Genomic DNA, 19,393 nt, shown 5'->3' with positions numbered 1-19,393 from the left:
TGTGGAGTATAATGAGTGGATACGAGGATGGATTTATCTTCATTTGGTGGGATTTAATGTTCAGTGAGTTTATGGTTCCAGTTCATACGGTCCAATGGAAGAAGTCTCTCAGTCCCTTTCCCATAGTGGATGCACGATGTCGTACTGGCTCACACCTCCTGGTACTGTCGGTGGCCGGTAATGTGTTCCATGTAGATGTCCCTGGACCGTCAGATGGTGTCCGAGACCATGAGGTCTGCAGCACACGCTCGTTGCAGGGGTCCCAAGCACTCAGGGCTCTGACGATCAGGGCGTCCATCTGCACCTTGTAGCCCTTCGCTCTCAGGGTGTCGGCCAGGGGGACGTAATTTTCCAGCTTACGAGCTCAGGCTTCGCGGAAGGCCAGGGTCCTGTCCGTGACATCGACGAGGCTGATCTTTTTCTGGGCCTCGTCGGTGGCTACCACATCGGGTCGCAGCTGGCTGTCAGTCCCAGGGATGGCGCAGTTCACGGCGACCTCCCCCAGGCGCGGTGCAATGGCTTTCACCAGGCGGTTCTGGGTGGCCATGTGGTGCAGCTGCCAGGCTCTGGAGTGGGGCTTGCAGCTGCACAGGACGTGCGGCAGGGTCTCGTTGGAGTAGCCGCACTTCCTGCAACGCTTGTCTCGGTTCCCGTGGCGGACGGCTCCGTTGAGCGGGACGCAGTTGAGCCGGGCGCAGTGGATGAACCGCCAGTCGGCGAAACGGGTGAAGCCGCCCCCGGCGAGGAAGTGGTTGCTGGCGTCCCACTTGCTGGTCAGTTCGAAGGCTTTACCCTGGTCCGGTTTACGCTTCAGGGCTTCCATGTACAGCGAGTGGATGGCCGCCTTCAGGGTCCTCTCCAGCATGCCCCTGGCACTCGGGGTGACGATGGTGTTGTCGTCGGACCTGATCTGCGGCACCAGGACTCCCAGCTCCTGCCGCTCCTCGCACCACTCCCAGTGGCAGCCGATGCGCTTCCCCAGGCGACGCATGGCACTGCGAGCGTGGGACCACAGTGAACCGATGTCGCGCCTGTCCCGTCTGCATTTGCCATCCAGGGAGCCGTTCAGGAAGCTGGCGGTGTCTTGGTTGGAGGGGGCTCTGCCGATCTGCTTCTTTGTTGCGTCATGGAGGGCATTTGCCGCGATGTTCCTTAGCCTGGAGTCGGGACACGTCAGCAGGCAGAAGGCGTGGGTGATCACCGCGATGTCACACAGGTTGCCCGTAACGGGGGACATTGGTCCTTTTGACCCTGTCTTTGCGATGCACCTAGCTGTTCCTTGTTATCTCTGTGAAGTGTCCTCGTATCGGGATGTCCAGGTGCCATCTTGGCACACGTTCCTCTTATTACTACTTATATCATTAGCTCATGTTTTCTAGGAGCCCTTTTCTTGCGAAGTTCTGCAATTAGGGCCTGCCTCTGGCTCACAGCCCAGCTTTGCTTAGCAATGCCAGGAAGTACTTTGGTTCAGGCTTTAGGCCTCAGACCAGGCCTCTGATACAAGGGTTTATGTTTCAGGGCCTCTTACTACATAGGGTTGATCAGTCCACGGAGGAGCAGATGGAAGGGTGTGTATTTCTGGAGTATTGTTTCTCTCTGGGGAGAAGGGTCTATACAAACTGGCCAGGATCCACTTGGCGTGCACGGCACCCTGTTTCTTGGGTATCAGGCTCTGGGGGCTGGCTGGGAGGGCTGTGTGATGAAATAGGAATATTTTTATGAGTCCTGTGTGTGCGCCTCAATTTCCCCTGTGTGCGCTCCATGGTTAGTCAGTGTGTAGAAGGGGATGTTTGTGCTCTGGGCAGGCTGGGAGACACAGGTGTGGGTATCAATGAGCTGTTTGGCACTTCTGTAGTATAACCCTTCTGCCCGCCAAAGTTGGCGGCAACAAGGGCCAGGTTCAATATCTAGGGGATCCATTCCAATAACACAATGCGAACCGGCTCGAACCCCCACCCAGTGACCTGGGACAAATATATACCACCCCCGCCGGCGCCTCCAAGAGGCAATACTTCCCCTCTCGCAAGCACCTAGTCTGAGTGTAGCAAAAAGCCTTTTAATAACAGAGAGAAACAATGTGGCATTACGTTGGGGAAACACCACCAGCAGGATCCGTAATACAACCCATGAGCAAAAAAAAAAACCACCCCAAGCAAATTGGGCCGTGCCCTTTCCCTTTGGTTCTTGAGTCCAGCAATCCAAAAGTCACCCAAAGTCCCAAAAGTCCAATAACCCAAAAGTCTCTGTCCCTGGTCAGTGCAGCCCCAGAGTTCAAAAGTTTATCTGCAGAGTTTTACCTCCCAACCTGGGTGGAAATGGGGGGGCAGGGGTGTTAAGGGGCACCTTTCGTGGTCCAAAGCTGATTGCCCCACCTCTCCGTGGTGCTCCGCTCCACCAGCAGTCTGACAAATCGCTGTGCTCTGCCAGCCCCCCATCCCCTGCGAGCCATCCCACAAACTGCTCCACTCCACCAGCCACTCCACTCTGCCAGCTGTCCTGCAAAATGCTCCACAATATATCTTCAGCCCCCCACCCTACTTTATACAACACTCAGTGATTTCAGCTTATAGTAGGAGAGCCTCAGGGCTGGTACACCATTGGCCCAAAGTGAATTCAGCTCAGCAGTTTGTAACTAGACTTGTAATAGAATCAAAACTAGCTCCGATATGCTACAGTGGAGCAAATACAATTAGCATATAAGGACTACAAAACATTAATACCACTCCCCAACCTCACTGACCTTTGGAACCCCCATGTCCCTTGCCTAGCGAGTGCTATTTAGTTGATGGCGAGTCCCTCCATCATAACAAAAGGCCAAGTACAGTTCCACTGTCCTTGATTCACATAATCAGGATAACAACAATTTATTCTTCCTGCCCCAATAGCAGAGAAACTGGGGATCCCACAGCAGCCAAAGTGACCATTTGGGGCAGCTATGGGCTCATGCTAAGCAGGGTGGGTGTGCCTATGCAAATGAGATCAGCCCCTGAAGTTCTTTTCCACAGACTTGCCACACCTCACCACCAGGTGTCAGGGTGGAGCTCATCCTGACTCTGCTTACAGTAGCACTTCAGTAGCCCACAGTAGGGAATCCACCTCCTCAAGAGGTGGCAGCTTCTCCTGTCGGTTTAGCACTGTCTAGAGGGGGGTCAGGTAGGTTTAATTGCATCACTTAGGGTTTAGATTTTTCACGCCCCTAAGAGACAGTTATATTGACCTAATTTGCTCGGGTAGACCAGGCCTGAGTCTCCAAACTGGGAGGAGTGGTAGATACGCTGGAGGGCAGGGATAGGATACAGAGGGACCTAGACAAATTGGAGGATTGGGCCAAAAGAAATCTGATGAGGTTCAATAAGGATAAGTGCAGGGTCCTGCACTTAGGACGGAAGAACCCAATGCACCGCTACAGACTAGGGACCGAATGGCTAGGCAGCAGTTCTGCGGAAAAGGACCTAGGGGTGACAGTGGACGAGAAGCTGGATATGAGTCAGCAGTGTGCCCTTGTTGCCAAGAAGGCCAATGGCATTTTGGGATGTGTAAGTAGGGGCATAGCAAGCAGATCGAGGGACGTGATCGTCCCCCTCTATTCGACATTGGTGAGGCCTCATCTGGAGTACTGTGTCCAGTTTTGACCTAATTACACTACACTACAAGAAGGATGTGGATAAATTGGAGAGAGTCCAGCGAAGGGCAACAAAAATGATTAGGGGACTGGCACACATGAGTTATGAGGAGAGGCTGAGGGAACTGAGATTGTTTAGTCTGCGGAAGAGAAGAATGAGGGGGGATTTGATAGCTGCTTTCAACTACCTGAGAGGTGGTTCCAGAGAGGATGGTTCTAGACTATTCTCAGTGGTGGAAGAGGACAGGACAAGGAGTAATGGTCTCAAGTTGCAGTGGGGGAGGTTTAGGTTGGATATTAGGAAAAACTTTTTCACTAGGAGGGTGGTGAAACACTGGAATGCGTTGCCTAGGGAGGTGGTGGAATCTCCTTCCTTAGAAGTTTTTAAGGTCAGGCTTGACAAAGCCCTGGCTGGGATGATTTAATTGGGGATGGGTCCTGCTTTTGAGCAGGGGGTTGGACTAGATGACCTCCTGAGGTCCCTTCCAACCCTGGTGTTCTATGATTCTATGATCTCATTGCAGCATCTGAGAAGACAATGGCAAATCCAATCACCAGGCCATTGCCTCCGAGCAACGAATGCCCCAGAGGGACTTGGTTTTCCTGGCCTCTCCTCAGGGAGGCTGAGCAGCATTTCCCCAGCTGGCGGTCCAGGGACAGTGAGTGTGGGGGAAGAGAGGGAGAGAAGAGGTAAGAGCTACTGCTGTCAGGCTCTCACCTGGAGGAAAGCAGGTCAGACAGAGCTTGAACCAAGGATTCACTAGGTGGCTAGGCTCTGGGCTGACCAGGATGGACTGTGCTGTAAGCAGCAGGTCTCTGGGCTACCCTAAGGCTTCCTGTGCCATGTGCAATTTAGCGAATAAACACTGCGTGTGTGGCTGAGGATGACTAGGGGGTCCGGTTTTCAACTGGTCAAAAAGGGACCCTGGCAGCTCTGGCAACCTGACCGGGATGTTAAAAGCCCAGTCGGTGGTGCTGCAGGTTTAAGGCAGACTAGTCCCTACCTCTCCTGGAACTGCGCTGTGCCCCAAAGTGGCCAGCAGGTCTAGCTCCTAGGCAGGGGGGCCATGGGGCTCCCCATGCTGCCCCTGCCCCAAACACTGGCTCCTCACTCCCATTAGCCGGGAACCACAGCCAATGGGAGCTGTGGGGGTGATGCTTGTGGCTGAAAGCAGTATGCAGAGCCGCCTGCTATGCCTCCACCTAGGAGTGGGACCTGCTGGCTGCTTCCTGGGCGCAGCACAGTCCACAGTGCCAGGACAGGCAGGAAGCCTGCCTTAGCCCCCCCGCTGCGCCGCTGACCAGGAGCCACTGGAGGTAAGCCCACGCCCCAACCCCCTACCTAGCCCAGTGAAAGTGAGTGAGGGTGGGGGAATGTAGTGAGTGGGGGGCAGGGCCTTGGGGAAGGGCTGGGGCCTCACAGAAGGGGAAGGGCTAGGGTGTTTGGTTTTGTGGTATTAGAAAGTTGGCAACCCTAGTGTTGCTGTAGATGCTGGGCGAGGTGTATTCATCCCTGCAGAGTGTACTTGTCTCCATTGGGGCATGTCTCAGTGGGACTTGCTGAGCGGAGCTCACGCTGTGGAGCAGGGGGGCTGCATGCCCACAGATCCAGTGTAGAGAGGCTGTGAAGCTGTGTGGCTTACCCTGCAGGAAGAATGAGACCTCCTTGGGGCTCTGGCCCACTGACTGGTTCTTCCTAAAGACTGTTGCAAAGCTGGGGCCATAGCACCGATTCGGTGGGTCCCTGCCTGGCTTTAAGGCAGGAGATAAAGGAGGGTGATTCAGTGAAGGGGTAGGTCTCAGGAAAGAAACAAACAGAGCATGGGGGAAAGTCACAACAAGGGAGAGGTACTCTGAGTCCGAGAGCTCCATCTCCTGGGGGCTGCTTATTATACCCAGAAAGACAGGGCTGGCAGGTGGTTGGAACAGGACACCTGGTTTCTTGTCTTTGCACCCTTAGGAGAATCACTTCTTCTCTGTGCCCTGTGCAGGCTGGAATAACTCTCCGCCCTGCCAGCGCCGGGGGCTGTGAGAACCGTCATTGCAAGTCTTGTGACCCCTGGAGTCTGCATTAATTATCTTGGCCACAAGAGAGAAGACTTTCTACACTGAGTGAAAGCCTATAGGATTAACCTGCTTGCGCATATTTATATATATATTTATAGTTTAAGCATTTGGTTTATTGTAACAGGTTTATAGATTTATATTAAAGTAAGTTCAGCTGTAATTCAAGGGACCTACAGGCCATATCCTGTATGTTGAGCTAAGGCAAAGTTAGCATATCTATGTCTGGGACCTTTCACCCAAATAGATGGAAACCCCCTGTGCCATTCTACCATTATCTAAGTCTGTACCCACAGACTTAACAGGTACACCACAAGGAAAAAACCAACATGTGCATATGTACATGTCATCAATATGTACAAACTATTAGCCTATGGAGTAAGCGACCCTAACATTGTTGTGGGTGAGAAATGAAGTTTGGGCATAGAAGGAGGGTTCAGGCAGCTGTGCCCTATAAAAGAGGTGACCCATCTTGCTAGGGAAGCCTGTACTTGTTTTTCTTAAAACTTTCTAAGTTCCAAGGGAACTAGGCTAAGCTTGGTTTCCCTAGGCTTTTGTTCTTAGTTTTGTTTATTAGGTTTTAATTTAAGTTAGTTAAGAAAACTCTAAGTTAGAAGAAGCTAGAGCTATTGAAGCTAAACTTTGCACCTCTCACTCAAGAACTGAGGAACCTGAACCGCCAGAGGCGAGGCTGGTCTTGTGTCTCTCACCACCAAGTTGTCAAGGAAGAGCGTGAGTATATTAATCGAAGCTTTGTAGCATATAATACCCTATGTATCTTTTGAACAGCAGTAATACAATTATAACTTTGTAACAGATTATTTTACCATTTAATTATTACTTCATTTATCTTAATACAAAGCCTTTAAGGCTATATCTGTGTCAGTGTGAGCTTCCTGTCACACCCCCAAGGGTCCTTTGTACATTCTGTGGAGTCTGATTTGGGACAAGAATCTTTTTATCTTCTGATCAGACAGACTGGCAAACCTAAAACCCATACTATCCAAATTAATATGATTAACCTCCTAAATCAGGCAACAGACTGGTGAGCCAGCCAGAAGACTCAAGGAGTGTGAGACATGGATTTTCAGGGATTCCACGCATCTTTAGACCCCTAAGAATCTCACCTGCGGCATAAGTGAAGAGTTAGAGAGCAAGATTGTGTGTCTCACTCACAAGTACACAGGAACCTGATTGCCTGTGACTGCTTCTTGGCAGCGAGCCCAGTATTTCCTGTTACGTAATGTGGTTTGACTTAGAGTTTTAGCTTAGAGGTTTTGAATTTAATCTTGCAAGATAAAGAGTAATAGTGTTATCATTTAAAGTGATACGTGCAATTAAGGGGCTTTGTTGAAGGTTGAAGTTATAACGAATGGTACCGATAAGCTATTAGCAGTAGCATCGGGCCTGATGACCGACCCCCACTAAGGGTGGTGGGGGAGTTGATAAATTTATGTATTAATTGCCACCAAGAGGCCGCAGTAACTCAGAACTTGTATGGTTTGAGCTACCTTATTTCAGTCCTCTCAATTCTCCTGGGCTGCACCTCTGATCCACCTGCCTCAGTTTACCCAGCTGTTTGGCAGGTCCTGACAGAGGAAAGAGACCTCTCGATCAGCTACGAGCCATTGAGGGAAGAGAGGGGAACACGCTCCCACTCCTCTATCGTTAATTGGCACTTATTGAACGAAGTGTAAAAACCGGTTTGGGGTGTTTCTGTGAAGGGATGCCTTCAGTTTCAGAGGAAAGAACAGCAGAGTGTTCATTAGATAGGTTATTACATAGGCTAGTCAATGGTGAAGTTCTAGAATTGAAATGAGTTCTATGTTCCGTGTTAAGATGTGTGAAGCAAGGCCAATAGTAGAGAGTCTGTTGGAGTTACCTGCAGTCTGGCTTTAGAAAACTTTACCTGAGAATACATTCAGGAACATGGAGGAGGTTTAGAACAGCTGAGGCATAGCGAGATGATGTCTGAGCATTGTAAGCCATGGGGTTGTGAATGAGGTGTTTGATGTAAAAACAGAACAGAAGAAAAGAAAGGCTAAACTGGTGAAGGGAGCAGCTGTTGAAGGTCTGCTCATGGCTTGTAGTTTGCTGGGAAAGAAATTGAATAAAAAATTAGAGTTACTCAGGAAAGCCCAGCAAATTTTGGATGAAGGAGGAAAGGTTATTCAGGGTTTAACGATTTGGCTACATGTAGTGACCGAGGTGCGGTCAGTACTTTCCCATGAGAAGCAGGCGTTAGAGAAAATGTTTGAACAGTGTAGGTACCAGGTACAAACAGCAGAGGAGGGAGTACGTTGTTGGCAGGAGCAAATGGCTGCCAGCTTAAGATCACTGGACAGCTGTAAATCAGACCAGGGCTGGCTGTTGGAAAGAACCAAAGAGTTGGAAAAGATAGAAGCGGTGTTAGAGGAGGACAAAGAATCGGCACGGTGGAGCGGATGGAGAGAGAGAAGTAGGGCGAGAGAGGTAGCTCGGGCTGATACAGCACCTTTAGGAGTGGGGTTGGCGATGGAGTCTCAGGACCCAGGGAGAGTCAGGAGAGGATGTTAGCAGGGCAGAAGCTACTAGCAGTCTGCAGATAGAAAAAGGAACTCCCAGGGTGGCATCACAGGACGTGGAGTTGAGCGTCATCACAGAGGAGGCGATGAGATGCGCAGAGCAAAGCGGGAGGAGATAGCCTCTCCTTTGTTAGCGTCCATCCCTTCAGTTCTTACTGGCCAACAGGGTAGAAGATGGGCAAGTCTCAAATGCTCACCGAGCCCACTGGGCATTTCTGCTGCAAGGAAAAGATACTGCAGTAAAACCTGTTAGGACGCCATCTTTGTTGCCAACTGCCCTACTGGGCCAAGGGGAGCCACGTGTGTGCCCCAGTCTTGATTGGTTGGATCTAAGGGGGGGGGAGGGGAAAAAATTCATTTTCCGACCAGTGATCCAGGACACACATTCCGTTAAGTAGTATCATTTCTTTGTTGACGGTTCTAGTTATTACCATCAAGGCAAGCCTTATTCCGGGTTTGGAATCTATGCAGTACCTCCCAAGGAGAAAGGAGAGCCTTGGGAGAAGGCATATTCATGCCTACCACATTCAGCTGAATATGATGAATTAGCAGCAGGGGCTTGTGTGTTGGAGTACTGTGTGCAGTTCTCCATCACCACCACATACCAAAGTATCTGTCTGATTTCAGACTCTGCATGGGTACGCAATTCTCTCAGAGTTTCTACCATGTTGGGAGACACATGGGTTCACATCTTCTGATGGCTCACCTATTAGGCATGCATTGCTGGTGAAATACATGCGCTGGTTAGCAGGAACAATCACTGTTCCAGGGTGGCCGATTAAAGTAAAAAAAATAAAAGCTCACTGGAAATTAGAACCCTATGCTACAGATAATGGGAAGGCTAATAAATTAGCCCAAGAAGGAGCCCGATCAGGGGAATTCTGGAAAGAAAAAGATCAGGAATATTCTGTTACTACTCCTAGTCCCAGATGCCCTATTGCCACAACTAAAGTTGTACAGGCTGACATACCAGATTTAAGAGAAATGCAGAAATCAGATAAAAAAAGGAAACAGAGTAATCCAAGAGCTTTCCAAGACAGAAGGAGAAGGGTCGCTAACAGTAGATCCTTTGTACAGAAGATAGGAGCAGCATTTGCTGGTAGTGGACAGGTTCTCATGTCTTCAGGAGGTCCTTTCCCTGTATGGGTAGTTCCAGCTCACTTACGGAGGGAAATGTGTACATGGTTCATGACACTCCTACAGGAGGACACCAGGGAGTGGACAAAACGCTCCAGCGTCTTGCATCTGTGGGATGGTGGCCACTTCTGAGGATGGATGTGCAACAATATAGTAATAACTGTTTGGCATGTGCCCAAGCCAATCCAACTCCATCCAAAAGAAATGTGCCATTAAAATCTCAGGTGTATGAAGGTCCTTGGATAGCTTTGCAGATTGACTTTGTAGGTCCTTTGCCAAGGACTCAAACAGATAACCAATACTTATTAGTGGTCAATCCTTTTTCGAAGTGGGTAGAGGCATTTCCTCTTAGGGCCAATATTGCAAAAGCCACCACCAAGGTCGTAGGAGAGCAAGTCTTCTCTTGAAGGGGGATCCCTGCAAAGGTGGAATCAGACCAGGGATCACATTTCACTGGACAGTTCTTTAGGGACTGCCTTAAATTAATGGGAGTCCTGCAGAGACTACACATCCCATACAGACCAGTCAGTCATCTGGGATGGTGGAACGAACCAATCAGACTATAAAGGTAATGTTGAGAAAACTGGTTGATGCCAATGGGCGTAACTGGGACACTCTCATGCCTCTAATTTTAATGGCATTGAGAGTGACACCAGCTGCATCTACTGATTAAACACCCGTTGAAGTGAGGACAGGCCGAACGATGCGATTACCAGAACATTTAATTTGGCACACCAGTGGCACTCAATTAGAGGGAATAAAAATGGATACTTACCTGCAGAATCTGCAAGACCATTTATATCAGGCCCACTTGCAGGTAGCTGCTAAATTGGGGCAATCCAGAGGAAAGGCAAAGGCCTATTTTGACAAAAACCAGAGAGAGAATACGGGGGAGGTTGGAGACCAAGTAATGTGGTTATCATATAAGCACCAGAGCATGGGCTGTGTAACCGATGGCTTGGACCCTTCCAAGTCATTGATGAACTCAGTTCAGCAGCGTATAAGATTAGGAGAACAGGTGGCAAGCGTAATAGAGAGACAGAATCTACCACGGTAATCAGTTAAAGCTGCATCGATCATTCAGGTCGCAGGAGCAACTTCCTCCTCAGGACTTGAGTGCATCTGACAGAACCGCAACAGCTGGAGTCCAGTAAATTGCAACCACGAAATGGACATTGATATTTCTGATTTACTACACCCTTATCGTTGCTCTAAGGGTAAGACCGAGCCAAAAATCACGAATTTGGGACTGAACTGTTACAACCCCATGAAACCAGACGGCATGGTTGTGCTCAGGTGCCCAAGCATGTTGAACAGAACATGCCAACGCAAAAGGGACAGACTATTATACTCAACCCAGAACTTAGCCACAGTCCTATACACCAGGTTAAGGGAATTAGAGGGGAAGACATCACTGTTGAATATCAATTGGTTGGAGTAATCTTGTTGCCATCCAGTGGTGGGGAAAAGATTTGGCCCTTAGATAATCCCTCAAAGGGGGGAGGGTGTAAAACCTATACCTCCTCACCAACGAAGTCAACTTCCCTGAGACACGGAATACCTTATGAAACTTGGAAAAACAAAGCCATTTGTAAGAATCTGATGGGGGGGAGGGGGAGGAAGAGAATTTAACTTTATATAAACTTGACTATAAGGATGAAGAACAATATGAAGTGCTCATTATAGCTACTTTTCAGACCAAATCAGGAAGCAAAAGATATGGACTGAATGTGACATTTGAACTTACGGTTCAGGATCTAATTATTAACTAGGATTATAACAATCCCATACCAAATTATGTAACTTGTCCAATGAGAAACCGAGGACCTGCTAGTGGTCTCACCACAACACCCATAATAGGGGAAGTGATTAATCAGGTTCGGTTTATGCATATTCCTGTAGTGTTAAATTTGTTTAACTGGTATCTAGGAGAATTTAGCTATTGTCAGCATACCAAAATAGCTTCCTTTTTCTTAGTACGACTTGTGGATAGGATTGCAGCCTATCAACAAGTGCAAGATATTGTTCTGTTGGGGATGGATAATGAAATCCATAAACCACATACCTCTAGGAGAAAGTGTAGTTTGAATCTTCTTGGAAGTTTAGGATCCCTAACAGGATTATTTGGTTCAGGAATGTCGATTTGGAACCGAGCAAATTCATATTATTAACCTCCTAAATCAGGCAACATGAGGGGGTATGAGGTTAGGTAGCTCCTCTACACCAACCTGCTGCCAGGCAGCCTTTATCTATCTCTGTTAGAGAGCCCAACCATATATGGACCTTATGCTTTAGCTCATCACCACTATCTCAGTGAAAGGTGCCAGACATATGTCTCCTAACTTTGCCTTAGCTCAACATACAGGATGTGGCCTGTAGGTCCCTTGCGTTATAAGCCTAGTATACGAATACAAATAATCAAACCCATAAGAAAATAAGAAACCCATAAAAAAAAAAAGATATATACCCAAGCAAGCAGGCTGGCCCTATATGCTACAAAGTGACTGTAGAGATGTATTCAGGGGTGGATTAGTTACTGGAGCAAAGGGGCCCGTACCTCAGGCCCCGGAAAAAATCCACCCTGGGCAGCAGAAGCCCAGAGACCCAGCCGCTGGGGTGGGAGAAGACCCAGTGCCCTAACCCTGGTCCCCCGCAGAAGTGTAGGGGGAAGCCCCAGCACCCGGAACCCCGCTGCAGCCCTGGGACTGGAGGAGCTCTCATTCCCCACTGCTCCCTGGGGCCGTGGTGGGGCGAAGAGCTTCTCTGGGCTTGGGCTGCAGTGGGGGGTGGGGCAGAAAGGCTCAAACGGGTTGTGGGGCTGCAGTGGGTGGGTGTAATGGGGGGGACCCTGGGCAGAACAGGGACGGACCATGGGGAAGAGGCAGAAGAGGCTGGGGCTGTGGGCAGGGCCACAGGCGGAAGGGGTGGGGCTGTGGGCCCACAACTTGCTGTGGCCCAGGACCCCAGGAAACCTCAGTCCGCCTCTGGCTGTATTACACCACCCTGGGTTTGGCTGCGGTTCCAAGCTCAGCAGAGTGAAATTGCCTCTGGTGTGCTTCTCCCATCAGGAGGCTCTAGGAACACACAAATCCAAGCAGAGGCGGATTAAGATTTGGGGCCCCCACATGCAAGGGACGGGGACATAGTGCAGGGCAGGTGGAGGATCCAGGGCTCCCCATAGCAGCTGGGCCCTGGGCAGCACTTCCCAGGGCTGGCTCCGGCCCGGCCAGGGCCCCGGGGAGAAGAGGAGCAGCAGTGGACGAGGGCCCCGGGGGAAGCAGGGGCAGAGCCACAGTTCCAGAGCTGGTAGCCCCCCCACTTCTACACAGGTTCTGGCTCCTAAATGGGCCAGGGCCCCTGGCACAGGCCCCGTGTATTAATCTGCCCCGAGTCAAGGATAATGACTGACACAATCACAAATCTGTCTACAAGTTTTATTAAAGCACGCAGTTAGTTACCCGTGCCTACAGAAATCCTATAAAAACCTCTGCGATAATTGTAACTGCTGGCATACTCGCGTCCTCAATGAGATTCTAGGGGCCGATGGACCTCTCACCAACTGACCATCAGTGGAGGGATCGTTCCTGCTGGGGCTTTTCCCACTTTTACCTAGCCAGGGAACCCTTTATCTGCAGTAATTCTAACTATGCCTAGCGCCTTCTGCGTATGCATGACGGTGTCAGCCCGCTTTTCTTTAGCTGTACTGCCAGACCCCATGAACACTGGGGTACCCCATTTTCATAGGTTGTTTACAGTTCCTCTTATTCTCGTTAGCATCTTGAGACAGTCCTCACTTGGGGACCACAGCCTAGTGGTCACAGCTGCAACTCCCGACTGCCAAGGGGGTTGTGGGGAGGGGAGCCCAGGACTTCCCACACAACCAGGCTCTGACCTAGGGCCCTTTGGGCTACTAGTGGTCTGGCAACCAAGACTGCTTAAGGCTGTCCTCCCTGGGCCACTTCCTCTCATCCTTCGCCCGGGTCAGCTCAGTCCAAGGCTTTCCCCGATAGGGAAACACCAACCACAATAGGTAAGAGGGGGTTACCAAAGTCCAAGGTCCACAGGATACTTCCCTCACTGGTTTGTCTTTGGGGTAGGTCCTCTCTTCCGCCCCTTTGGGCGGTTGCATCAGTCTTCAGCTTCCCTCTGCTCTGCTGGAGCTGCAGGTCTCCTCACCTTCAGCTCTGCTACCCAAATGAGCTAATCCCCGGCCTTTTAATTCCTCCAGCAGATGGAGCATTTGCTGCAGGTGTGGTGGGGCAGGGCTGGCTGAGCCCAAAATAATCCCTTAACCCCTTGTTGCCCAGGGTGGGGTTTGTACACCCCCTCACACATCTACACACATAATACACGCTCATCACCCCAAAATACTTATCAATCCAATACGCCTGTCATCCTACAAGTTACGTTTATTTTGCACACATTGATTATACATGACATTGCATACGCATTGACCATAACAATCACATAATACTCTGATAAATGGATGAGAAAATGAACTGATTGGCTACGAAGGCTTTCTGCATTTCAACTTCTTCCTTCCATTTGCACCCCAGAACTTGGCACAGTCCATGCAACACGCCCACAGGCACTTCCTCCAGCCCCGCCCTCCCCAGGCCCCAGAACTCAGGGTGAGCGCGCTTGATCACTATGGTGATCCTGGTGGAGACCAGGGCTCCCAGTCACCTGCCCTGGGGGAGGTGACAGGATTGAATTTAGATTGGATCAGAAGGGATCAAAAGCTGCCACCTTCCAATGCTGTTCAGTGGCCTACACAGAGCAATCTGTAGTGGGCCTCCAGTCTGGTTCTTACTGGCTGCAGCAGGTGCCCATCCCCACTGCATTGCACCAATTACAGATCGTCTCTGCTGAGAAGCCAAATTTGGACGTTCCACAGAGACGGTCCTCCGCTCCCCTGCCGTGGAAATGCTCCCTCCGGCTGCAGGGCAGGGCTCACTGGTGGTCAGAGCTTGCCCTGTCACTGCTGGTTGCTACCCCACTTCTGGGAACAGAGGGAGGCTCTGGGTCTCCAGGGCCGTCAGCTCAGCGTCACTGTTGTGCCTGGGGCAGCCTGATCCAATTCAGATTCCACCTGGCTCTGAGAGAGACGTTAACTTACCAGCAACAGGGAGAAACTGAGTGAAACACGTCCACATCCCTGCCCTTCTCCGGCTACTGCTGAGACTCTAGTCCATGCTCTGGTGACGTCGAATGCTCCCTGCAGCCACCCCCATAGATCACCGGCTGTGGGTCACTTTTATTGGTTCTTCTCAGTAGTGTAGTCAGGGTAAATGGAGGTTCCCTATTTCCCAATGGAGAAGCGGGTAGGTTAGGTTAGTTTACCCACCTCTTTACCACTGCACCACTGTTTCCTCTTAGCTGTTAAAGTGTGCTTCTGCTCTGAGCATCCGATCTACTAACTTTAGCAAAAAGCAGCCAGGGAAACTGAGCACACGGAGGAAAACAGAGTGCCCACATGGGGGTTACACTGGCATAGCTATCACAGAACGTCCCGGGCAGACACGCTCTAGTCTAAGGCATTACTCCGGTGAGCCCTGCACAGCCAGTGTGGACACGAGAACAGGAGCTGTTCTCTATTCTGTGTCTCACCTGATCAGCATCATTGTCAGCTCTGCTCCCTTTGCCACCTCTCTGAGTCTGTTGACTTCAGACAGTGCTCTGTCCAACTCCACTCATGGCAAAGGGGTGCATAGGTGGGGGTGGAATTTGGCCTGCAGGACCCTTATTCCTGGGGGCAACACACAGGAGGGAAAAAGCCCAGCCTGACTCTCGGATCAAACCAGCAAATGTTTGAAGTGAAGTCCCTGGGAGACACTAAAGATGAGCCCCCATCTCATGCGTCACATCTCAGAGCAGAACCGCACCTCAAGGTCTTCTCCATTAGGAATGAGATGGATCAGATCTAGTCCCTTAGAAAGTGTCCCTCACATCTCCAGGAAGTGGGTTCTCTCACAGAGCAACCCAAGGGCACGACTCAGATGTCCACAGCAGGAGGTTGCCTTATCTTGGGAAGTAGCAGCAGCTCTCTGAGCTCAGGCAGCAAGGATCACAGGGTTGCAATCACTCTCACCAGTACCCTGATTGCAGGGTGGGGAGTGCTTCCCTTGTGACAATCCTAGGTCAAATCACCATCGATGGTGTGAGAACCATGGACTTATTACTGCGAGCTGGTCAGCCCCAGCCCAGCCCCCCAACAGTTCTGGACCCCAGTTGCTTACTGAAAGAACATAAGAACAGCCATACAGGTCAGACCAATGGTCCATCTAGTCCAGTATCCTGTCCTCTGACAGTAGCCAGTGCCAGGTGCCCCAGAGGGAATTAATAGAACAGGGAATCATCAAGTGATCCACCCCCTGTCACCCATTCCCAGCTTCTAGCAAACAGAGGCTAGGGACACTCAGAGCATGGGTTTGCATCCCTGCCCATCCTGTCTAATAGCCATTGCTGGACCTATTCTCCATGAACTTATCTAGTTCTTTTCTGAACCCTGTTATAGTTTTGGCCTTCACAACATCCTCTGGCAAGGAGTTCCACAGGTTGACTGTGCGTTGTGTGAAGAAATACTTCCTTTTATTTGTTTTAAACCTGCTGCATGTTAATTTCATTGGGTGACCCCTGCTTCTTGTGTTATGAGAAGGAGTAAATAACACTTTCTTATTTACTTTTTCCACACCAGTCATGATTTTATAAACCTCTATCATATTCCCCCTTAGCTGTCTCTTTTCCAAGCCAAAAAGTCTCAGTCTTATTTATCTCTTCTCATACGGAAGCTGTTTCATACCCCTCATCATTTTAGTTGGCCTTCTCTGTACCTTTTCCAATTCTAATATATCTTTTTTGAGATGGGGCGACCACATCTGCACGCAGTATTCGAGATGTGGGCGTACCATGGATTTATATAGAGGCAACATGATATTTTCTGTCTTATTCTCTATCCCTTTCGCAATGATTCCCAACATTCTGTTCACTTTTCTGACGGCTGCTGCACATTGAGAGAACTCTTCACAATGACCCAAGATCTCTTTCGTGCGTGGTAACAGCTAGTTTAGACCCCATCATTTTGTATGGATAGTCAGGATTATGTTTTCCAGTGTGCATTACTTTGCATTTATCAACATGGAATTTCATCTGCCATTTTGTTGCCCAGTCACCCAGTTTAGTGAGATCCCTTTGTAACTCTTCTCAGTCTGTTTTGGACTTCACTATCTTGAGTAATTTTGTATCGTCTGCAAATCACCTCATTGTTTACCCCTTTTTCCAGATCATTTATGAATATGTTGAACAGTACTGGTCCCAGTACAGACCCTTGGGGACACCATTATTTACCTCTCTCCATTCTGAAAACTGACCATTTATTCTTACCCTTTGTTTCCTGTATTTTAACTAGTTACCAATCCATAAGAGAACCTTCGCTCTTATCCCATGACAGGTTACTCTGCTTAAGAGCCATTGGTGAGGGACCTTGTCAAAGGCTTTCTGAAAGTCCAAGTACACTATATCCACAGGATCCCCCTTGTCCACCTGCTTGTTGACCCCTTCAAACAATTCTAATAGATTGGTGAGGGATGATTTCCCTTTACGAAAACCATGTTGACTCTTCCCCAACAAATCGTGTTCATCTATGTGTCTGATAATTCTGTCCTTTACTATAGTTTCAAGCAGTTTGCCTGGTACTGACATTAAGCTTACCGGTCTGTAATTGCCAGGGTCACCTCTGAAGCCCTTTTTAAAAATTGGCGTCACATTAGCTACCCTCCAGTCATCTGGTACAGAAGCTGATTTAAGTGACAGGTTTCATACCACAGAAAAAGGAGGACTTGTGGCAGCTTAGAGACTAACCCATTTATTTGAGCATAAGCTTTCGTGAGCTACAGCTCACTTCATCGGGTGCATTCAGTGGACTGTATGCATCCGATGAAGTGAGCTGTAGCTCACGAAAGCTTATGCTTAAATAAATGGGTTAGTCTCTAAGGTGCCACAAGTCCTCCTGTTCTTTTTGTTAAATTTAAAAGACACTATTACCAAGCGGTTTAGCTACAATAGAACTTCAGAGTTACAAACTGACCAGTCAGCCACAGATGTCATTTGGAACCGGAATGCAATAAGGTAGCAGCAGAGACCCAACCAAAAAAAAAAAAAGTTCGATGTCCAGTGGTAACCATTAGAAAGAACAACCCCAACGTTTTGTTCAGCGTTACGAACAACCTTCATTCCTGAGATGTTTGTAACTTGAGGTTCTTCCAGTCTGACCTCTTGGACCGGGTCCCATGCTCCATTTAGGACTAAATCAAGAATTGCCTCTCCCCTTGTGAGTGCCAGGCATTTAAGGTGTCAAGAAATTTTATCTCTGCATCCTGTCCTGAGGTGACATGTACTCAGTCAATAGGGGGAGAGTTGAAATCTTCCATTATAATTATTATTGGCTTTTTTATTTGTATAGACTCTCTGATCTCCCTGAGCATTTCCCAGTCACTACTGTATTGCTATACAAAGCACACGGGATGTTTTATAAGAGAGAAGGCAAATACGCCATGTTTATTGAAAATACAACAGTTAGCATATGCTTTTCAGTCACATACACCTACCCATCATGCACACAGTCCTGCCAGTTGATGTTTTTATACTTACCAGTCTGTTGTAGCTCGAGTCAATCTAATGGCCAGTTAGATTGAACATGAGTGAGGAGCTGGGTTCTGTTGGTCGCGATCCGATGCTCCAAGGTTTTGGCAGATCAGAACCCAGAGTTTCATGGCAAAACACCCCAGTTTTATACTTGTAAATTCCCATTTGAGTCCATGCATTTTGCAATGTCATCCTGTAATCATTAGTCCTTAAGTGGTGGTAATCTTGGGGTTTTCCACTGTTATCATTTAATGGTTATTGTCGGGCTTCCCATCGTTATCTCCTATTTGTTGTCTTGTCTTTGGGGGGTGGTTGCCTCACCTCTGAGGCCGTCAATGCTGCTAACTCGTTTAGCATCGGATACAATGGATGTTTTCTGATTGTCTCCTGGTGTTTCCAATCTCTCACTTTTTCTTGACCATCTGGACACTTGTGATGGCTTTCCCACCTTATCTTTTCCTGATGCACGCATTCCTCATTCACACAAACAATCTCTCACACAGAAGACAGCAGTATTTTATATTCAGCAGAATACATTGTAAATTAAACTTCACTAAATCTTGTGGTCAAACAGTTTACATTGTGGCTCAGGCCTTTAACATTCCTTTAATCTAATTAACGTAGACACAATACAAGATCCTGTCTTTTACTCACTAAACCTTAAACCAAAGAAATGACTAGAGGGAAGTTTATAATGCATATAGGAAACAAAATCCCAGTCTCAGACAGTCATTCCTTTCTGTTATTCAAAAAGGGTGGCTGGCAGAATTAATTCAAAGTTTACATCAATTTTTATAGTACAATTATGAAATCCTGTCCTTACACTATCACCATCCTGGTCAGGTGATCAGTAGTATATTCCTACTGCTGTATTCTTATTATTCAAGCATGGAATTACTATCCATAGGGATTCTATGGTATAGTTTGGTTCATTTAAGATTTTTACTACATTTGACTCTGTGCTTTCTTTCACATATAGTGCCCCTCCCCCACCAGCAAGACCTGTTCTGTCTTGTGTGACTATGCATTTCTACTTCATACAAGCTATTAAAACTGTTCAATTAAAACAGAATCCAGAGAACAGCTCCCAAAGCTGAGCTATGCTTAGCAATACTAACCTGAGAATAAAAACACTAGAACCAAGCAAGTTTGTCTTAGTATTGGATTGGAGTTAAATAAACATATTAGAACCAAATATGAGCAATCCTTATACCAGTTCTCAGAAGGCGTCTAAGCAGGTGGCTGTGTTAAGAAGATGTTATGTCACAAGTCTGCAGAAAGTTCAGTACAAAACCCCTGTAAAAATAGCAAACAGGAAAACCCTAGCACAGCGAAGCCAGTTGCTTGGTCATTTCACTCATTA

Source organism: Lepidochelys olivacea (genome assembly GCF_965140295.1).
Source record: "Lepidochelys olivacea isolate rLepOli2 genome assembly, chromosome: 4".
NCBI classification, from domain to species: Eukaryota; Metazoa; Chordata; order Testudines; family Cheloniidae; genus Lepidochelys; species Lepidochelys olivacea.
The sequence above is the reverse complement of the archived record's forward strand: the minus strand, read 5'-3'. Positions refer to the sequence as shown.